Source organism: Choloepus didactylus, chromosome 21 (genome assembly GCF_015220235.1).
Source record: "Choloepus didactylus isolate mChoDid1 chromosome 21, mChoDid1.pri, whole genome shotgun sequence".
NCBI lineage: Eukaryota > Metazoa > Chordata > Mammalia > Pilosa > Megalonychidae > Choloepus > Choloepus didactylus.
This window is the reverse complement of record NC_051327.1, coordinates 18,716,331-18,738,948: the sequence shown is the minus strand read 5'-3', so window position 1 is coordinate 18,738,948 and position 22,618 is coordinate 18,716,331. Positions and strand designations below refer to the sequence as shown.

The 22,618-nt window shown below is 41.8% G+C and overlaps 1 protein-coding gene across 3 annotated transcripts in view; it reads right to left on the bottom strand.

The window, feature by feature from the left end:
• The window catches only part of IFT22 (intraflagellar transport 22), a 45,019-nt gene that overhangs the window by 3,747 nt on the left and 18,654 nt on the right, over positions 1-22,618 (bottom strand). For 2 of the 3 annotated variants that reach the window (XR_005213568.1, XR_005213570.1), the window contains one exon: positions 21,644-22,325. The gene's annotated coding sequence lies outside the window, so the exon portion shown is untranslated. Of the gene's footprint in view, positions 1-15,995; positions 22,326-22,618 lie in introns of those variants that run through there. The other variant, XR_005213569.1, reaches the window with a different exon arrangement.

Below are 22,618 nucleotides of genomic sequence, written 5' to 3'. Positions count from 1 at the left end.
CTTGTGGACAGTGCTCCCTCTTACTCTGCATCTACTATGGATAAAGTGTCAACTCTCAGAGACAAAGGAGTATATATAGATATAGATATAGATATAGATATAGATATAGATATAGATACTCAGAAGCATCTCTGAAAAGCATCTCTTCCTTAAGCTTGCCCCTGAAACTCCATAGATACTCAATTCTGCACAGGGAATTGGTGATATCGGTAATTTCTGTTGTTCCCACTTGTGAGTCTGGTGAGAACAGGATGTTGATTGAAAAGCAGGAACTTTTGCGGAAGTGAAATAATTGATTGTGGCACTGAGAAGATGCCCAAGGACAGTTGTCTACACATCTGAGTTTGGGGATATCTGTGAATACGGAAACAGTCTAGAGCAGCTTTGGGGGGGCTCTGAGAGCTGAATGGTTAGTATACATCAGACAGTTTCTATGGAAGAACAACACCATAGCTCTGATCAAGTGCTATGTGGAATCAGAACATAATACTATAGGATTCATGCTAGATATAAAATCTTAATGTAACGAGTGTGGGAAAATGTTATTCCAGGTGCACATCTTGTACATCAGAATCCACACTGGAGAAAAGCGGTGTGACTGTAAGGAATGCGGGAAAGCATTTCAGTGTAGTTCAGATCTTAGGCACAAGTGTATTCATAGTGGAGAGAAGTTCTATGAATGTGATGAATGTGGGAAAATTTCCAACCAGAGCTCAATCCTTAAACTGTCCCTGTAGAAGAGCTTTCTAGGGAAAAGAAAACTCATTCGGCATACAAGTCATGTTGGAGAGGAAATCTTTAACTGTTTTGAATGTGGGAAATCTTTTTTTGGGCCTCACACTTTATTCGACATCAGGGAATTCACACTAGAGAGAAACCCTGTGAGTGCAAAGGGTTTGGAAAAACCTTCAGGTGGACCTTGGAGCTTCTCAAGCCCGTAAGTGTGATGACTGTGGGAAGAACGTCACTTAAGCCAGAGGCGACAGCGGGTCATTCCTACAGGAGAGAATTCCTACAAGTGTAAGAAATACAGAAAAGCTGTCCAGGAAAAGTGTAAATCTTATTCAGCACCAAATAATCCACACTGAGAGAAACCCTACAGGTGCAAAGCATATGGGAAATTGTTTGGAGGGAGTTCAGCCCTTCCTCATCATCAGAAAATTCATAGTGGAGAAAAGCCTTAGAAGGGCAAGAGAATATGGGAAGCCCTTCAGTTGGTGATCAAGCCTGATGCATCATCTGAGAATTCATACTGGGGGGAAAAAGTCTGGTGAAAAATCTGGTGGGTCTGGTGAGAAGAGGATGTTGATTGAAAAGCAGGAACTTTTTGCAGAAGTTTTTCAATTGAATTGAGTTTTCAATTCAAGCTCCTATCTCATTAGACATCAGAGAATTCATAGTGGAGAAATGAAGTGGGAGGAGCTTTCCAAGGACACTGAAAGCTTATTAAACATCAGAGCATTTATACTAAAGATTAATTTTGTGGACATAAAGAGTTTTAACATGCCCAGTTACTGCTCATTTGGAAGTAATCTTCTCTTTTCCAGAAGTCTCATTACTTTATATTCCTAGTTGCCATTTAGCACATGGACTTGTATTTTAATTTGTATGAGATTTTCTCCCATACTATGGGGCCTTTAATACATATTTATTAAATCTGAGAAGCGTTAAATATAGGACTGCAAGGACCTTGGTAAGTCATGGGGTCAGGACTCCATAAAACATTGAGGGAGCATGAGAGCCAAGCCAGAAGGATATGTTTTGAATGAGATGGGAGGTCTAATGGCAGAATTGGGGCTACTAAGTCTGATATCACTACTACATGTCCACAGTTGGGCCCTGTAAATCTAGTCACTTCCATGAGCTGTGTCTGTGTTGCTAAGGGGTATTTGAGATGGGTAATGATTGGGTTACTGGGTTGAAGTTCAGAATTTAATGTAATAATCTGTATTTATTGGGTGAATAAGGAGGGCAGTGTGATGAATTCTGCGGGTGTGTTTTATATCAAAATTTTAGAATTTTACAGCAGGGAGGGACTGAAGCCCTTTAATCCAGCTGCTCATGGTGCAAGCGAAGGAACAGAACTGAAGAGGCTAAGTAATTTTCTGAAAGCTCATGGCCTGTAATAGAAGACCCCCCAGGCCTTTTTGACTCAGTTCACAGCAATTTTACTAGGCACTATCATCTCTAGATATGGGGTAGATCAACTTTAAAGAAAAGTAATTCTGATGCAAAATCATCTGGTTCCAGTAAAAAGTCAGGTAGCTCAGTTATTCATGAGAAAAATGCCTGCACGAGCTAAATGACTCAAAATGTTCTAGGATAAAGGACACCCCCTCTCACCACGTGAATGGGCACAGATGCTACAAAGGATGTTCCAGAAGGCCAACAGTGACTAAGAGCTGAATAGGGGCCATTTCCTCTGAAAAACAAGAGAGTATCAAGCTAGGCAAATCGGAGAGCTAGCTGAGGCATCGAATGCTCCTAAATGTCAAAATTGTTGAGATATTTTTAAAATGCTGAGATTTTACTGATTTAACAGCTGACATGGGACGAACGTAGTGGAAAGGCCTGCAGAAATCTGTAAGTTAAGTAGATTTTTTTATACTTACAAGGCTTTTGTTCAGTGAATTGCCTGAGCTCTACATGCAAAAGTCAGTTAGCTCACTTCTTTTTTATAATCATAGAAAAACATTCTTTATGAAGTCCTGGTGAGCACACAATACAATCTTCCTTTGGGTCCAGTTTTTCTATTCCAGAACTTTCTGTATCTATTTCCCAGACAAGTCTCTGCATTCCTGGCCTCTTTGCTTCTGGCTGCGTTTGGAACATAGAAACAGTTTTTCAGTTACCCGGTGTAATGAAGGCACTGAGAGAAAGGTCTTGGCCTATCTCCTGTGATGACTGAGGCTCCAAGGTAGGTTGGTCTTGAACTTAAGACTGGAAAGTTAGGGAAAAGTTTTGAAGTGGTAATGGCAGAGTTTGTTTTTAAAGGTGAGTAGGAGCCAGTCAGGCATCGAAAGGGGATCAAGGACAGTTTCATGTAAAGGCTAAGATCCAGCTCCACTACCTAGGTTGAGTGACCTTGAGCAAGTTTCTCAGTCTCTCTAAGCCTCAGTTTTATCCTCTGTAAAATGGAAATAAGAATAACTACCTCATAACGTTATTTTGAGGATCCTATGAAATGATGTATATTCCCTGACAAAAAGTAGGTGCTCCATAAATCATAAGGGATTCCCAAAGAAAGGAAACAGTGTGTACAAAAGGAGGTGGAGTGGCTGGTGGGACAGCCTCCCTGGCTGGGGCATGTCTTATATGTAGAGGAGAAAGGCAAGGGATGAGGACTAAAGAGGGAGCCCACTCCAGATCACGTAGGGTCTGTGGGCTCAGCTAAAGGAGCTGAGATGCCATGCTGTGGACCACGGGGAGCCACTGGAAGTTGAAGCCAGAGAAGAGCAAGGTCGTGTTTGTCACTGACAGCACTGGGGAGGATGGTATAGGGAGCAGGAGGTGGGGAGGCACTGGTCGTGGTGAAGAGGGATTCAGGGAGAGGCTGGACTGAGGTGGGGTCTGGGGAATGGATACCAGAGATATTTTGATGGCAGGTTCACCAGGACTTGGTAACAGACTGGATGTAGAGAGTGAGGGAGAGCAATGAGCAGAGGGAGAGGGGTAGATGGGGTGAAATATCAGGGCCCACCCTGTGCTGGGAGGGACTTCAGCATCAGGATGGGGGAGGAAGCCTTACATGTGTGCAGGGCCTGTAGTGAGAAGAGGGGTGAGCCTAGGGAAATACCCAGAGGCACATTTAAAGGAAGGTTGAGGAAGAGCCCAAGAGGTGGGAGGAGAACCAGAAAAGAGTATCCCTCTGCCAAGGAAAGAGCTTTAAGAAGAGGAGAATGGTCAATATTGTATGCTGCTGAGAAATTGGAAAGGATTGCTTGGATTTTGCAAATACGGGATTATGGCCCCTTGGCAAGAGCAGATTCAGTGTAGTTGGAGAAGGCAGATGAAGTCGTTGGGTGTGAAGGCTGGAGAAGGAGATAGGTGGCTGCTAGAGGAAGACATCTGGTTAAAAAAATAGAGACCTGAGCATGTTGAAATAGCATTGGGGAGCGTGTCAGCAGGGGAGGAGAGCCCAGGCTCCAGGACCGAGGAGATAATTACTTCCACAGCCCCTTTCTGAGCTACTTGTTCCTTGCCTTGGATCCCTAGCCCCCACCCACCACCAGCCCAGCTAGCCCCTGCTACCAAACCAATCATCTACGTTGCAGATCACTTCCTGACTCTCCTCAGCTTAAGATCTTTTGGGCTGTCTTATCTCTACCACGTGTTCTTAAACCGCGTCTTTCCACACCTCTAGAGCTTTGCACATATCGCTCCTTTGGCTGACAATTGGAGCTCTGTGAGATCCAGCCAAGCATCCTCTCGTACAAAAAGCTCTCCACGAGCTTCTCGGTCCCAGACAGGTGTTGCTCCCTCACGCCTCCTCAGCCTCTTTTGCTCCTGTCCACCACTGCACTCATCACACCCTACTGGAAATATCTTTCTCCTTTACAAACTGTGACGTTCCCCCCCCCCCCCCACTTTCAAAACGGCTTCCTTATTGTCAACCACTAATACTTTATTGAGAATGTGGCATCAAGTTGAATATTTAGGGGCTTACAAAACTTTGCTGACTGGGGCCCCAGCATTGACAGGGTTGGTAGTGGGTGGAATGGCAGAGGGGCAGTTACTTGGCCAGCAACCTCTCCTCCAAATTGCGAACACTGTGAATGCTGGGGCCCCAGTGAACCTAGCCCAGTGCCTGATATACGTAAGCACTCGAAAAATGTTTGATGAATGAAGAACACAGAGTCCCTACCTTCTCACCCCCCATGCCAACAATACAGAAGGATGAAGCCTCTAAAAGTGCAGGGTAGAGAGTGCTTTGGGAGCTCAGAAGAGAGTGGAACTAACCCTTCTTTGAAGATATGGGAAAGGTTTCATTGAGGAAATATTTGGACTGGGTCGTAAAGGATCAATTTGGCAGATGGAGAAGGGCATTTTACGCAAAGTGTGAAGGCTGTTCATAAACTGTGGCCAACCTTCCCCCTGCGGGAAACTAAAAATGCTGCATGAAGTCTAATAAAGCATCTTAAAAGCACTGAAGATCTAGTGAGATAGTGAAAAATTTCCAGGTCAAAATTTAGGACACAGTGAGAACCCAAAGGGATAAGTGAATTCTTAAAAAACTTTTAAAAACTGCCTTTTCCCTGAAGCCTTGGCCAACCCAGCAGGAAACTTTTGTGAAACCGATTTGCAGTTTAGCTGACTGGCCCCACAGCTTGAGGGACAGAAGTGAAAGTCTAGGGGACACCTAAGGTGAGAAGTCAGATCCATCAACCACTTCTCCCTCCTCCCACCAAACACACTCTGAGGGTAAGGACAGAGCAGAAGTGCACCCACCTTCCTTTGGTAAAAGGAAGAGCAAAGGGGAAAAGGGCGCTGAGCCAGTAAACCAAACCCAGTTTTCCTGAGGAACAGTAGCCCAGATTTGCATCTCAGAAGTGGTTCAAGAAAACTCAAGCAGGGAATTGAGTTGAAAATGGTTCTGGTCTGACAGTGCCCCAGACATCTGGCAAAAGCAAATGCAAATCCTCTCTGGAGGAAATCTTCTCATAAGAGGCCTAGGGAAAGCCCCAGAAGTACTTTTCAAGGGAAATGAGCAGCATATAATCAAAGATAAAGCACAGGAGAGAAAAGGCTTTGTAGGAGAATATCAGCAGAGGTGAGGGCAACAACTGATCCCAAAGACCTCAGATAGTGGAATTATTGGACTGAGATCATAAAATATCTCTTCTTACAGCTTTAAAAAAGGACAAACTTAAAATATTTGAAAGGAACAGAAAAACAATAAAAAGTGATCAAACAGATTTGAAAAGGAACCAAGTAGAACTTTTAGAAATGAAAAACTTAGCAACCAAAATGTAAAACTCAGTGGACTAGAGTAATCACTAAAAAAAGCAGAAATAATATATAATTTCCAAATCAGCAGAGGGGGGAAATGCAATGTAACCAACCTAAAATTAAGTAAGAAAGAGAAATAGAAACAAGAGGAGGACAAATAAAAAGCATAAGATAGGATATTTAAAAGCCATTTATACCTATTACATTAATGTGAATGGAAATAACACTTCAGTTAAAGACAAAGAACTTCCTATATGCAGCAGTAAACAAAATGAACTTTAAAAATGGGAGCTATTTACTATGGAATAAGAAATTTAAGTGGGTAGGAATAAATCTGGCAAAAGACGAGTAAGACCTGTAGGTAGAAAACTGTGACAGTCTAAATGACAGACATCAAAGAAGAGCTAAATAAATGGAGAGCTACATATTATGTTCATGGACTGGAAAACTCATTATTGAGGATGTCGCTTCTCTCCAAATTGGCAAAAATGTAAAGTCTGAAAATACCAAGTGCAGGTGAGGATATGGAACCAGGGGAACACATTGCAGGCAGGAGTATAAACTACTGCAACCACTGGGGAAAACAGTTTGGCATTATCTAGTCAGGTTGAAGCTACACACTTCTACCTGGCAGTTCTAGTCCTAAATACGTATCTTAAGAATAATGCATACATGTGCGTAGTAGGGGACATATGTTCTCATAGCTGCATTGTGTCTAATAACCCCAAAGGAGAAACAACCCAAATGTCTATAACAGAATGGATAAAATCATTACATACTGTGTAATATCAATCAGCCATACAAATAAGTAAGCTACAGATCTAGCAACAACATGGATTAGCTCACATCACAGTGTTGAGCAAAAGAAGCAAGATACCAAAGGATATATAGAGAGATATATAAATAGATGATGGCTAGATGATAGTGCTGCCATTCATAGAGAGTTCAAAACTAGGCAAAACTGAACTGTAGGCCTCAGGGATATCTCTGGAAGTGGTTAAGAATGTATTACAAAAGTATAAAGAAGCCAATAAATGAGTATAAGAAGAGTCAGGATGGTGATTGCTTCTAGGGAGGAGGGGGTGGTGATCAGGAAGAGGGTGCAGGAGGTCTCTGTGATGGGGGCAATGTTCAGCCTCTGACAGGTGATGGTTACACAGAAGCTTGTGTCACACAACTCATTAAGTTGTACATTGATGTTTTACGTGCTTTTCTTTGTGTTTGTTATACTTCATGGTCAGAGAAGGAGAAAGAAAAGAAAAGCCTTAAATGGATATATTTGGCAGCAGAGAAAAATTAGTGAACTGGCAGAAGAAATCATCCAGAATGCAGTACACAGAGACAAAAGATGGAAAACACAGAAGAAAGTTTAAGGTACAAGAAAGACCCAGCAATTTCCACTCCTAGGTATATGCTCCCCACCCCCCCGCCCCCAAAAAAAGCAGGCATTCAAATACTTGTACATGAATGTTCACAGCAGCATTATTCACAATAGCTAAAGGTGGAAACAACCCAAGTGTCCATCAACTGATGAATGGATGAACAAAATGTGGTCTATCCATACAGTGGAATATTATTCAGTCTTACCTGCTGAAATGTGGATGAACCTTGAAAACATTAGGCTAAGTACAAGAAGCCAGACACAAAAGGTCACATATTATATGATTCCATTTATAGGAAATGACCTGAAGGGGTTAATCCACAGAGACAGGAAGCAGATTAGTGGTTGCCAGAGGTTGTGAGGAGGAGGGAATAGGGACTGATCGCTTGATGGGTCAGGGATTTCCTTTTGGGGTAAGGAAAATGTTCTGGAACATTGCCACTGAACTGATCACTTTAAAATGGTTATGATCAGTTTTATACTATGTAAATTTTACCTCAATTAAAAAAAAAGCTTTGAGTGGAACATGCCTAGGAATTTCAGACACAGGGAGGGGGCCGGGGTAGCTGCAGTGGAGGGGGTGGGAGAGTGGTAAGTGAGCTCCGAGAGTAAGGGGGGGGGGCATGGGTATTGCAGAGCAGGTGGGGCTTTGTAGGGGCTGTGAGACTGGTGTTTGCTCTAAGTGAGATGGGTGCCATGGGACAGTTTTAGCACAGAAGAGGCATGATCTGCCATGTTTTCAAAGCACCAGTCTGACTGCTGTGTGGCGAATAGGGGGTAAGGACAGCTGCCAGGCTCTTATTAGTCTTCTTTATCAATTTATTGACATAGAATTTGTATAGCTCAACATCTATTTAAATTTATATGTGGGTGACAGAGAAAGCTACGGACGCAAAAAGCTGAAAGCAAAGAAACGTGGAAGACAAGGGAGAGACCAGCAGATGCCACCAGGTGTCTTGCTGTGTGGCAGAGGAGCCAAGCACTGCTGGCAGCTGGTCTTCAAGAAGAAAGCTTCACCTTGATGATGCCTTGATTTGGACATTTACACAGCCTCAAAACTGTCCGTAAGAAAATAACTAAAATGGACAGAAAAGGGATAGATTGAGGGGAAAATGACTTCAAAGGAAGAACCATGGAAGCTGAGGTCTGGACCAAAGACATCTTCTGGAGCCAAGAGAGTGGACCCATCCATGTATGTGAAAAGGGTCCAGAGATGGAGGGGACCTGTGCCCCAGGACAGACCGTACCTGTAACCAATGGAGTATTCTTACTAAAATGACTAAGGCTTTGGGATATTGTGATGGAATGAAGGTATTTGCATGTGGAAAGAACATGTCTTAGTGGGGTCCAGCAGGTGAAGTATGATGGTTTTAAGCTGTATGTACCCGAGATAAGTATGTTCTGAAAGGTCATCCATTCCTATGGGTGTGGACCCATTGTAAGTAGGACTTTTGGTGAGGCTACTTCAGTTAAGATGTGACCCACCTCATTCAGAGAGGATCTTAATCGTCTTACTAGTGTCCATTGTAAGAGAATGAAATTCAGACAGAGAGACAGAGAGAGAGCCATGGCAGCAAGAAGCTGAAAGCAATGTAACTTGGAAGAGAAGGAGAGACCAGCAGATGCCACCATGTGCCTTGTCACGTGGCAGAGGAGTGGGATCGCTGGCAGCTGGTCTTTAAGAAGAAAGCATCGCTTTGACGATGCCTTGATTTGGATATTTTCACGGCCTCAAAACTGTAAGCCTGTAAGCTAGTAAATTCCCATTGTTAAAGCCAATCCATTTCATGGTATCTGCTCTGAGCAGCTTAGCAAACTAAAACATGGGGAAAAAAAATATTGTAGGGAGATTTCTACTCCAAGCATCAAGGAACTCTACAAAACCTAGGAAATATGACTCAAGTTAAGAAACAAATTAAGTTTCTGTCTTTAAAATCATAGATAAAAAATGTGATAAAAAATATTTAAAAAATAGCCCACTTTTATAAGGTTTTATGGTTCTCTACATCTAGTTCTAAACCTAAATGAATTTTATGTATAGTATTAGGGGAAGTTAATAATTATGCTTTATGTTTATCCATTTCATGATTTGATTTTTATAGAAATACCATCTTTGAGTGAAACACATGCTAATAGTTTTTCAGTTAGTCAATCCTAGAAGGAATCTAACCGTTAGGGAGATTTTACAAGCATTTTTTTGACCTGAAACCTGATAAGAAAGTACCTCAAAAGAAATAATCTGTAAAATGATTCAGTGACTTTGGTAAATAGTCTGATGGTTCTTCAGAAGGTTAAACATAGAGTTACTATATGACCCAGCAATTCTGCTCCTAAATAGATACCCAAGAGAAATGGAAACATATGTCCATGCAAAAATTTATACAAGAATATTCATAGCAGCATTATTCATAATAGCCCCAAAGTGGAAACACAAATATCAATGGATGCATGGAAAATAAAATGGAATATTATTTGGCAATAAAAAAAATGAAGTACAGATACATATTAGAATATGGTTGAACCTTGAAAGCATTACGCTAAATGAAAGAAACCAGACTCAAAAGGTCACATATCATATGATTCCATTTATGTGAAATGTCCAGAATATGCAAATCCACAGAGACAGTAAGTAGATTAGTTGTTGCCTGACACTGAGGTGTGAGGTTTTGGGAGAAACGGGGAGTGACTACTAATGGGTACAGGCTTCCTTTCTGGGGTGAAGAAAATATTCTAAAATTGATTGTGATGGTAGTTGCATAACTCTGTAAGCATGCTAAAACTTTAAATGTATAAACAAATTGTATGATATGAATTATAAAGAAATAAAGCTAGTATAAATAAAAGTAGAGTCAATAAGGAAAAGAAGTTTATATGTGGGTGTGTAAATTTATGTATGGGTGTATACATTTGTCAAAATGCATCAAAATGGATACCTGAAATGCACATTTGTTAAAGAGTATATTTTGATGAGTTTTAACATACACTTTCGTAACCATGACCATGATCAAGAGGTCAAACATTTCCATCACCCCAAAATTTCCCCTTGAACCTCTTCTCAATCCTCTCCACTCCACCCCACGCCACCCCGGCAACCACTGATCTCCTTACTGTCACTATAAATGAGCTTTCCCTCTCCTAAAATTTCTAGAAATTCATATAAATAGAAGTGTACAATCTGGATTCTTTTATATCTGGTTTATTTTGCCCAGCATAATGTTGTGAGATTCCTCCAAGTTGTGGCTGCAGAGATGGGTAATTCATTCTTTTTTTACTGCTGAGCAGTGATCCATTGTGTAGATGTACTACAATTTGTTTATCCGATTACCCGCTGATGGGCTTTAGATTGAGAAGGAAAGAAGAGGGCCTCAGCCATGAGGCCAAGCCAGCGTCTCCTAGAATCTCCCTACATAACCCCCTTTCCATGTCATTTGAAATGGCTACTTGGCTATCCGTTGTATGGATATATGACTATTTGCCAGTCTCCTGTTGGATGTTTGCTTATGAATGTCTTTGTGCTAAACCATTGGGTCACCTCTATTTATTCAGGATAAATCCATAGAAGTGGAATTACTGCATCAGATAGGTTTAAGCCTTTAGAATCTACTGCCAGTTCATTTTCCTGAAAGTTTGTGTCAGGGTGATACTGGCCTCACAATATGAGTTAGGAAGTGCTCCCTCTTCTATTTTCTGGAGACTGTATATAAGAGGTGTTAATTTTTCTTTAAATGTGGGTAGCCTTCTCCAATGAAACACTCTGGGCCTGCAGGTTTCTTTTTTGAGAGTGTGAGGAAAGAGCTAACACAGCAGGTCTGTTTCACTCATTTCTCACTTATCTTTGCAGCCACAGTAATGACCCTTGGTCAAACTCTGAGAACTAAACTCCTGGAATATTCACCTAGCTACTGGCTAAGATGTTATCCTATATGCCCAAAGCATGTGCCAAGATGGACCAGACTGTCACCATGTTTGAAGTAAACCCCTGGTTTGAGACCATGGTTGGTCATATGGCAGGTATGTGTGACCAGCTCTAAGAATTCTGGACTCCAAGATCCCAGCGGGATTTCCTGGGCAAGGTCATCTTGCACGTGTTCCTGCAGTTTGCAGCTGGAGATGTATTTGTGTGATCCTGCAGAGGGAGGACAAGAAAATGTGCATTTGATCTCTGCAGGCTTTGCCTCTGGGTATCTTTTTTCCTGCTGTCCTTGCAATGTCTCCTTTGCTGCAACAAATCTTAGCTGTAAGTGTAACTATGTTGAATCCTGTGGGTTCTTCAAGTGAATCACCAAATTTGTGGGACCTCTGAGAAAGTTTTTTAAATTTTAAATTATGAACCCAATTTCTTTGTTACTGGGCTTTTGAAATTATCTGTTTCATATTGGGTGAGTTTTGGCAGTTTGTGGTTTTCAAGGCATTGGTCCATCTCATCTGTGTTGATATGGGTAAAGCTGTTTATAGGATTCTTATATGTCCGCAGAGTTTGCAGTGGTAGCTCAGGTTTTATTTTTGGTATTGGTAATTCGTGTTTTCTTTCTTCTTTGTCAGACTTGCTAGGGGTTTATCAATGTTATCAATCTTTTCAAAGAACCCAAGTTTTGTTTGTTTCATTGTTTCTCTCTATTATGTTTATGTTTTTTCATTTCATTGACTTTGGCTCTTATTTCCTTCAAGCTGTTTGTTAGCAGTTTTATTTTTGCTCTTCTTTATCTAAAAAAGAAGAGCACTTTGAGGTGAGTGCTTACATTATTTGAGGCCTTCTTTTCTAATGTAAGCATTTAAGGCCATAAATCTCCCTCTCAGGTTGCTTTGGCTGTGGCCCACAAATTTTTATATGTTGTATTTTCATTCAGTTGAATATATTTTTTATTTCCCTTGAGACTTACTGAATTTGTAAGTTGATGCCTTTGGCCAACATTGGGGAAATTTCAGCCATTATTTCTTCAAATATTTTTTCAGCCCCACACCTTTCTCCTTTTGGGACTCCAGTGACACAGATGTTAGCTCTTTTGCCATTGCCCCACAGGTCTCTGAGGCTCTGTATTATTATTTTTTTTTCAGTGACTTTTCTCTCTGTTGTTCAGTTTGGGTTCTTTCTGTTGTTCAGTCTTCAAGATCACTAATTCTTTTCTTCTGTCATCTCCATTCTGTTATTGAGACCAACCAGTGAGTTTTAAATTTTGGTTATTGCATTTTTCAGTTCTAAAATTTCCATTTGATTTTTCTTTATGGCTTCTATTTGTTTTCTCAGACCATTTTCTCCCTATTTGTTTCAAGTGTGCTTATAATTGCTCATTGAAGGATTTTTATGAGGGCTGCTTTAAAACTCTTGTGAGACAACCTCAGCATCAGTGTCATCTTTTCTCACTCAAGTTGAGATTTTTCTGATTCTTGATATTAACGAGTGATTTGCTATTGTACCCTGGGCATTTTGGGTATTTTGAGATTCTGGATCTTGTTTAAATTTTCTGCTGATACCACACTGGTGGGGTTAAAGACCACACTCCCCACTTGACCTCTGGTGACACTGTGGGAAGGGGGATTGCACCTGTAACTCCCAGGTGGGGATGGGAGTCCAGGCTCCCATTCTGTCTCCACTGATGGTGGGGGGTAGGATGGGGCATGGTTGTTGTTTTTTTCCTCCCCGTGGTGTTTGGCTGATGTAGGGCAGGCATTGTCAAAAAAGTTTCTGCGCTGCTAGGGTCTAGGATGCCCCTTTCCTGGTCCTTTGGCTAGAGAGAGAAGGCTTTTCTTTGGGATTTTTATATTTGTTGTGCCCAGTGGCCTTTCTGGTTGCAGGCTCTTCCACTGCCCTGTCCAAGATATACAGAAGGCAAAAGGAAAATCCAGGGAACTCAGTGCTGTGCCATTCCTTGAGTCTGGAGATCCCTAGTCTTCTTTTTCCTTCCACCTTTCATCAGAATCTTCTATTATTTGTATTATACATTATGTCCAGAGTTTTTAGCTCTACTTAGTAGGAGGAATAGAGAAAAATATGTCTAGGTCATCTTGTCTGGAACTGTCATTGACTTCTTCTAATACTTTTATAATTTTTGGGTTATTTTTAAATAACTTTTAAAATTTTAGAATAGCTTTAGATTTACAGAAAAGTTTCAAAGATAATACAGAGAATTCCCTGAATCCAGTTTCTCCTATCATTAATATCTTACATAAGTATGGCACTTTTGTCACAATTAATGAACCAATATTGATATATTATTAACTAAAGCCCATACTTACCCAGATTTCCTTTTTCTGTTCCAGGATCCCATCCAGGACACCACATTACATTTAGCTGTCATGTTTCCTTGGGCTCCTCTGGGCTGTGACAGTTTCTCAGACTTTGGTTTTGATGACCTTGACAGTTTTGAGTAATCAGGTATTTTGTAAAATGCCCCTCAACAGGGATTTATCTGATGTTTTCCTCACAGTTAGCTGGGGGTTATGGGCTGTGGGGAGGAAGACCACAAATATAAAGTGGCCATTCTCATCACATCACATCAAGGGTACCTACTATCGATGCCGGTACCACTCTCGATGCCGACCTTGGTCATCAGGTTGTGTTTCTCCGCTTAAAGTTACTCTTTCCCCCTCTTGCCATCCTGTGTTCTTTGGAAGTCATTATGTGTAGCCCATTTGATTTCTTTTTTAACATTTACCTCATAACTCTGTTCTGCTCTTTCAAATTCTGATTTTTTGGAAGAATTCATTTTTCCTGGGTCCATACTTTTTTCAAACGTTCCATTTTAATGTTGATTACACCAGAGTGGAACATTTTTGCAGCAAAGAAAAGATGACTAAAAAGGCATGATTCAAGAAACTAGTTCTCTTAGTACTCTCATATATTCATAACTCATGACTCATTTTTAGGGGGAGGAAAAGAACCCTGAAATCATATTCAGCTATATCATTGAGGGAACTATTCTGAATGCTTTTGTTTCTTTCAGGGAAATTTATCAGAAGAAATAGAGAGAATTCTTTCAGTTTTTTCTGGCAAGTTTATTTTTAAGAGACCTGGATCTTACGTATGATTTCCGTAAGGCTCTCTTACATTCCAAGAAGGGAAGTACAATTGTTATATATATATATACCAGAATATTTTAATAATATCCTTATTTTAAAGCACACACATATTTTTCTTACTTTTGGTCATAGCTAGAGCTATTTTTAGAATGGATAGAATAACAGAATGATTTTTGCTCTCTGTAGGCTTTATAGTACATTGAGCCCTGTAAAATAATCAATCTTGAGTACATACATATCCATTTAATAGAACTAGATACAAAATGCTATTCTTTTATATTATTAAGACCATCATAATTTTTATGTTTTTGCCTTATGACAGTTTTTTACAACTATAATTTGTTTGGTGCTGAGTTTCTGGACATGAGCAATAAGAGAAAATATGACTTTTTAACAAAATGGTCCAGGAATACATTATAGAGAAAAAGGGAGACTGCTTAAAATAAGGATATTATTAAAATATTCTGGTTTATATTAAGGAACCTTTATGTAATCACTGACGTCATGGTTAATATGTTATTTTGCGATTATGTTACATTATTCTCATGTAACCCTTTTTGATTTTATCTAATTTCTTGGCCATATGACAACTGACCATATTTAACACCTCTTGAAAATATCTTTCAATCTCTGAAAGAAAGTGACTCTCACGAACTCCAACTTAACTACCTTGTTTTCAGCCTGAGTATTTTTGAAAAAGAAGAGTAATGAGGGTGTCTGACACTATCGGGTATTAAAATAAATTGCAGAGTAAAATAATTAAAATAATTTGGTACTGGAGAAGGAACAGCAGACAGACAAATGAAATAGAGATTCAGGAAAAAGACTAAATCCAAATGGGAATTTAATACATGATAAAGGTGACATTTCGATAGTTGGGAAAAGATAGATTATTCACTCGATGGGGTTGGGACAATAGGCTGATTATGGGTGGGGGGAAGCTGGCTCTTCAGCTCACTCTTGAAACTACATTAAATTCCTATTGGATCCAAGATTTAAACATAAAAATCAAAATCCTTAAAGCACTATAAAAAAGGGTTAACATTTTAACAATTACGGAATGGGAAGAGTATAAACATTATGCAAAATTCAAAAGGAGTAAATAAAAATATAGTAACCTCTGTTTGGACAAAAAAAAAAACAAAACAACAAATAACAAAAAGCAACTCAAAGGCAAATGTCAGATTTAGAAGGATACTTACAATACACTTGACACACAAAAGACTAATGTCTTCAATGAATACAGCAGAACTTTTGCAAATCAAGAAAGGAAAAGACAAATAGCAAATGTAAGTAGCCAATAAACATAGGAAAAGATGACTAACCTCACACGATTAAATGCAAATCAAAATGAGATTCCCTTTTTTACCCACTAGAGGTAAGCAGTCCAAGCCATCAGGGATTAGCACCCTCCATATTTTCATGGTACCATCTCTTGCACATGGTCCTTATCTGCATGCTCACGGGATGCTGACTGAACCCCTAAGAATCAGGCAAGAAGAAGGGGGAATGGGTATGGTAAAAGACCAAAGTTTTATGCTCCAGAGTCTGCTTTCTTTGACAAATTTCTTGGAAGCCCATCCAGCAGATTCTGCTTACATCTCATTGCCAGAACTGTGTCTGTGTCACATGGCTGCATAGGAGTATGGGGATATAGTGGTTTTTTTTTTTTTTTAAACAACTTCTCATTGTAAAGTGCACAAAGCCTAAGTATATAACTTGATTGATTTTCACCAAGCAAACACACACCCAAATGAGCAGCATTTGGATCAACTATCGATAGCCTCTTTGCAACTCCCCACATGCTCCCTTCCCAGTCACCAGAGAAGGTATTTTTCAGGGGTACACTGCCACTGTAAGCCAAATTGGGTTCATTCAGAAAAAAGAGAATGTAAACAACCAGAAATATGCTGTACCCATCATTTTATATATTTGTCCCAAAGAACTCTTGTCCTTAAACCTTCTTCCAAAATCTTTCATTCCCAGTCTAAGAAATTTTCTTGTCCTCAAGAGAATGGTTGATATTTACATTTTCTGTCATTTCATATTGTGAAACTGGGACCAAGGAAAACAGCTGACCCCAAAGCAGGAACTTTTTGCAAGAGACTCAGAGTTGGACATAATAAGAAGGTCCACATTGGGGGGAGGATGCTGACCAGGTCCCTGAGTTTGGAGAGCTCTGAGAAAATGGAGACCTCCTCTAGAAGCTTTAGGTACCCTTCCACATGAGTGTGATGAAAATGGGAAAAATCTGCAATTCTATCTACATACCAACATTTTTCAGAAGTGAGAAAAACCAAAGATAAGATCTATATGCCAAATCTTAGGAAAGAATTCCAAATGTATTCAATATTACGTTATTCATATTGGAGACATCATCTTTGACTGTTAAGACTGTGGGCAAATTTCCTTGGGGCTCCTAAATGTATAATCAAATATATAGCATTTATCTTGGAGAGAATCCCTGTGGGTGTGGGAGGCCTCTGTCAGCATCCCAACACCACACAGCATCAGCTACTTCACAGGCAACAGAAACTCTACAAATGCAACGAATGTGTGAGGGTTTTCAGGAAAGTAACGCTCATTCAACGTCAGAGAATTCAAACTGGAGAAAAACCATATGCCTGTAATGGATAAAAGAATGCTTTTAGATGCAGCTCAGAGCTAATTAGCAGAGAGAACCCTATGAGTAAAATGGATGAGGAAGAAACTTCAATCAAAGTTGCATCCTTAGATAATCGCAGCTGATTCATCTGAGACTTAAGCTGGTCATATGTAATGAATATGGAAAACTATTAGGGGAAGCTATTGAACATCAGATCATTCAGCTTGGAGAGGAGGCTATGCAAATAATCAATGCAGCAAATCATTTGGGGATAGCTCAGCCCTTTCTCATCATAGGAGAATTCACAGGAAAGAACTCTTGTATAGCCTGTGGGAGAGCTTTTAGTCAGCAATCAGGCTAATTCATACTGGAGAAAAACCTTGATTATGAAGAGGGGGGGAAAGCCTTTACTTCTCCTTTTTGGATTTCAGAGAATCCCTAGTGAAATACAGGGAAACTTTCAGGGGGATTCAGGGTTTATTAAGTATCACACTAAAGCGCTACTCACATCAAAGTAGGGGTTTGAATTTTTTTGATTCTTCCACTCCAACCAAAGCTTGCATTCCCTTCTCTGATTATCTCATAGGATTTTTCCTTTTGGTATCTAATGCCTTATCTTCCTTACATTATCACTCCTTTCATAAGCTTAAATTCTCATTCCATTAGGTATTCAGTATATTTCTGTTGAATAAATGAAGTAACAAAATAGGCAAACACCTTAGTTGCTCCGTTTTGGGCCTTTTGGGGGCAGGGTGCATAAAGAGTGCATTGAAAGGGGCTAGGCTCAGTAGAATCTGGAGATGGCAACTTCTAGTATCACTGCAACACATCCACGGTGGGTCCCCTAAATCTGATAAACTCCTTTGGGCTGTGTTCCTACACTGCTGTAGATGATCTGAGTTGGGAAATGGTTGGGTGACTCTTAAGGGCTGAATGTAATGGGATAATCTGTGTTTGTAGGACACATTAGGAGGATGCCAATGCAATGAACTCATTTCCTCTTTGTTTTACATGAAAATAATAGAATTTAAAGAGGAAGGGCTGGAGTTCTTGAGTTCAGCTTCTCATTTCATAAGGGAGGGATGAGGCATATGTTCTTGTGTTAAATTGCTTCAAGAAAGCTGGGCCAGAAGACAGTTTTCTCCAGTCCTCATTATCTGATCACCCACCCCGCCAAGCTACTTTGTCATCCCTGGACCGGCATTCTCAGTCTTACAAGACATGCCTTTGCCTCCACTGGGGTTAGAAGGGATTCAAGCCTTGTGTATTTCTGGCTTCTGGCTTTGCTTAGAAAAAATAAGGAAAAAGAGCAACAAAGGGAGAGGTGGAGAAGAGATAAGGAAGAAAATGGGGAGTGTCTATATACAGAGAGTGGAAATAGAGGGCCACAATTCCAGGCTCCATATTCCTAAAAGAATCTAAAAGGTCAGTAAGGTTGGTTGCAGAGTAACCCAAGGGTTTAGTTTTTCACCAGTTTCACTCCAGCTGCCTTTAACTTCTTCCAGCTAGTACATGGAGCTCATAAAATCCTGCCATGGACACTGGCTTCCTTTTCCAGAATTCATCCCTCCTTCCTCGAGCCTTCCCTGCTTTCCTGGTTCTTGCTTAGGTGCCACAGCTTAGAGATTAAAACCTCATCAAACCTGTTCTTCCTAAAATTCATAGAGTCCCATATTTTTGAAAATTCATGCTCATACCTCTGGAATTTTCTGATTTCTTTCTTTGTCTGTGCCCTGTAGGCTCAGCAGCTGGGACTAAGTACTGTGACAAATTCTGGCTTTTAATTTCCTACCACATAAGCAACATTTCCAATATCTAAACATGGGCTGATATTCCATTTGGAGCTATAGCAAGAGCCACAGGGCTTCAAGGAGTTGATGACAGAGAGGTTAAGAGGACTGCCATACTGGTTAGGAATGCTTTAGGCTGCAAGTAACAGAAATCTGCTTAGCAAATAAAGGCATTTAACTTTTATATTACCTAGGCTGGAAGAAGGTGGTTCCAGGATAGGTGCAGTGGCTCAACAATATCATCAAGGACCCAGGCTCTTTTTTCCTCTGTCTGCTCTGCCATCCTCAGCATGTTGGCTATTTTCCTTCACACTGCCTCATGGCCTCAAGGTGGCTCCTTCAGCTCCAACTATCATATCCTCAAATATCCATATTCAAAGCAAGAAGAAGGGACAGGCAAACTCACTATCTCTCAATCAAATAGCAAAATTCTTCCCCAAAGTCCCCAGCCAATTTCCCCTTAAGTTTTATTGGCAGAACTGAATCACTTCGAAGTTGCCACTTCTAAGGCAACTGACTGCACAGGGAATGATTAACAAGCTTGCTGCCATGACACACATGGGCAAAGCAGGACCGAGCAGCTCTATGGCTGGCTCCTCTCTCTGTCTCTCATGGAGTCCCAGCTCTACTCTGATCATTCCTTCCTTTATTTCCTTGCCAAAAACAGACTTATTTTTGCTCCAGTATGAGTGGATTTTCTCCATGTCCCGGTTTGGGTTTTATTTTCCTTCAAACTCCAACTTCCTTCTTCAGTGTAATTCTGACTCGCACTTTGGTCTATCTAGCGGGCCCTACCCACCCTCACGACCTCTTACAGCACACATCCTACGCTGTCTGATTTCTTTGTTCAGATTGCCAAAAGGGGGAATCTGACTGGTGTTCCTTATGTTTTTGAGCCAACTGATTCAAAAGCCACTGACAGGCCTGTATCGGATCCTGACCCAATGAACTGTCTGTGTGTGGGCATGGGGAGGGCCAGGGGCAGGGCCATGTGAAATGACACAGTCCCCTGGGCATCAGGGACTGAATGAGGCAGTCCCCGCCCCCGACCCCAGAAGGGAGCTGAGGGGTGGGATATGTATAGTGGAATGGAGAAGAGCAGGGGGTCATGCGTTCTTGGAACCCTGAGCAACCATGTAAGAAGGTGTGGCTACTCCACTGAGAAGAGGGACAAAAAAGAATATGGAAGGACCAGCACCTGAGTGAAAAAGCCATTTGGACATGAAATCCCCAGGGGCTGCCACATGGAGACAAACTGAGAAATCCAGCTGACAGAGAGAACCGAGGCTCCTGACACAAGGCCCAAGCTGAACCAGCCTGGCCACCTTCAGCCATCCCAGCTGCTCCAGTTGGGGCCCCACACATTGTGGAGCAGAAAGAAATGATTTCCTGTTTGTTTTGTTTGAGTAACTGAAAGGGTTGAGAGTATCATCACAGGTCCTGATATCCACCAGGACTCAAGAAACTGCACAAAACTCTACAGCAGAAATTCCAGTGACTGGTAACAGAAAGCTTAGTGTCTCTCATGAACGTGGCTTTAATAGGGGACTGGAAGCGTTCGTTACCTACTAGATTTGGTCTCTTAGAAACCATTTTGCAGCTCTGGCAGGCCAAAGAAGGGTTTATGAGGCAGGACTCTTGCGAGCCGGCCTAGATATAACACAGACAAAAAGTGGGTCGGCTATTCTAGCAAATGAAATGAAAAACCCTGCCATGGAAAAACAACTTTTTTCAAAGCATGGGTAATGGGCAGACTTGGATTGCAATCCTTGTTTCTAGTCTACTTATTAGTTGCATGGCTTTGGGCAAGTTATTTAACCTCTTAGTGTCTTATTTTCTTCGTTTGTAACATGAGGAGAGAAACATATCTATTTCAGTGGGTTGCTGGGAGGATTGAATTAGCTGCAGTATGTGAAGCACTTGGCAGAGTCAGCACTCACTATGTGTTGATTACTACTACTACCAGAGTCTCAAACCCACTAGATGAATGAGGGTCAGAGGTATCAAAAGAGGCTGGCATGGCAGTCCTGGAGGGGGAACTCTCTTCATGTCCCCCATAGTGGGGAGTGGACAGTGGAGGGGGGTTGCCTTTACATACCATAAAACATTTTACAGCTTTCCTTTTAGACCTTGTTTCTTGGGCTATTTCCTGGAAGCCTATCAGTCCACAGTCACACTCCCTCCCTTAGGAGCGGCCTACCCCAGATCCCTAAGCAGGCCCATGGAGAGTTCCCTATCCCTCCAGCCCTAGGTTCTCCAATAGCCTTCACACGATCATCCTTTTCAACCTCATCTACCTATTTCCGTAATTTCTTATCCCATTTGGTCCTGGGATAATCATTAGAAGAGCACTTTGAGAGGGCATTCTGGAGACTCACATAAATGCCATTTCAGCTACAAAATTCCAAGACTGGAGCATGTAAGCTGGGTGACCAGCTCTCTCCTGTGTCCTGGAGACAACCAGGTGAGCAGGTAAGCCTCTGGCAAGTAGACAAGGAGGCAGCTAGCAACTGAACACTCAATGATCTGACCACATCCTCACCAAGTTAAAGTTTAGCTGTTCAGAAGACCTGGGCTCCGAGGAAGTGCAGTTCTTAGGTTGGCAGTACCAACACTAGGACCAGTTCTTACTGCTGCGACCAAGAACAGTTTTAACTTGCCAACTTTTAAAGAGAAGAGAGCTCCAAGGCTGTACAAAACTCTGGAGTCACACACAGACTGTGTCCCCTTTTTCTCGAGGGAGATGGAGATTTTGCCACCAATAAAAGAAGACTTTTCTGCACTTTGTTCCTGGGACCCAGAAATCAGGCATATATCTAATGGGGCAACAGGCTCATCTGGGGCTGGGGAAGGCAGAGATGTGATACATTTGAACATTCACTGACACTGTTCTCCTCTTACCTCCGTGAACTGCTTGGCCGCCTGGCACCTGGAGGGGCACTCCCTCGCACAGCAGTGACCGAGTGAACACCTGCTATGTGCCAGAAGCTCAGCTTGACACTGTGAGTACAGACACGCCTAAGACATAGGCCTCGCCCTCCAAGAGCTCCAAGGCCACATCAAGCGTGGTCTCTGAGCCAGTCACACTTAACCAGGGTCCTCTGAATGGAAAACTCGGCAACAGTACTGGTTTCTTGTTCCTCTTCTCCCTCCTCCCGGCCCAGGGTCACTCCCAGGGCCTGGTGCAATGCACGGCAACCAGCTACGCTTCTTGGACAGAGCGGAGGTGACACAGAGGAAGTGTCTGCCACCTTCTGGATCACGGGGGCTAACCTGGCTGCCTGCCTGGTGAGGGGGTTCGGCGGGAAGGGGGTTGATGATGAGCTCGCCTCCCGCCCTGTGTGACTTTGGTGGAAGAGAATGACCAACAACCACCCCAGAGAGGCAGGATACGTCTTCAGGCAGGGCCGCACACGTCTCCATCCATGACTGCCTTGAACCACAAATCCATTGCTTAGACTGCAGTGTCCACCACCATTTTCCAGCAGCCAATCCGCCAACCTTTTCCAAGTCTTGGAGTGTTCCTAGGTGCCGTGGAGAATACAGAGGACCAGATGTGGTTCAGCCTCAAAGAGCTTTCAATCTGTTTGAGAAGGAAAAGGAACATTAAAAAATAATGAGAGACCAGAGCTGTAAGTGGATGCTAAATGGGTTTTACCGGCAGTGAATTCACCCAGAAGTTCAGAAGTGGAGTCTAATTGTGGACCAACATAGCTCCAGTAAGACTTCAGGGAAGAGGTGGGCTGTGGGCCAGTCTTCAAGGACGGACAGATTTCAGAGTGTGGTGGTGGTGATGGTCGGGGGCCTGCACTCCAGGGGGGTACTGCAACATGACAGTGCCCAGAATGTAGTTTGCTCACTACTCCCCTTGTGAAA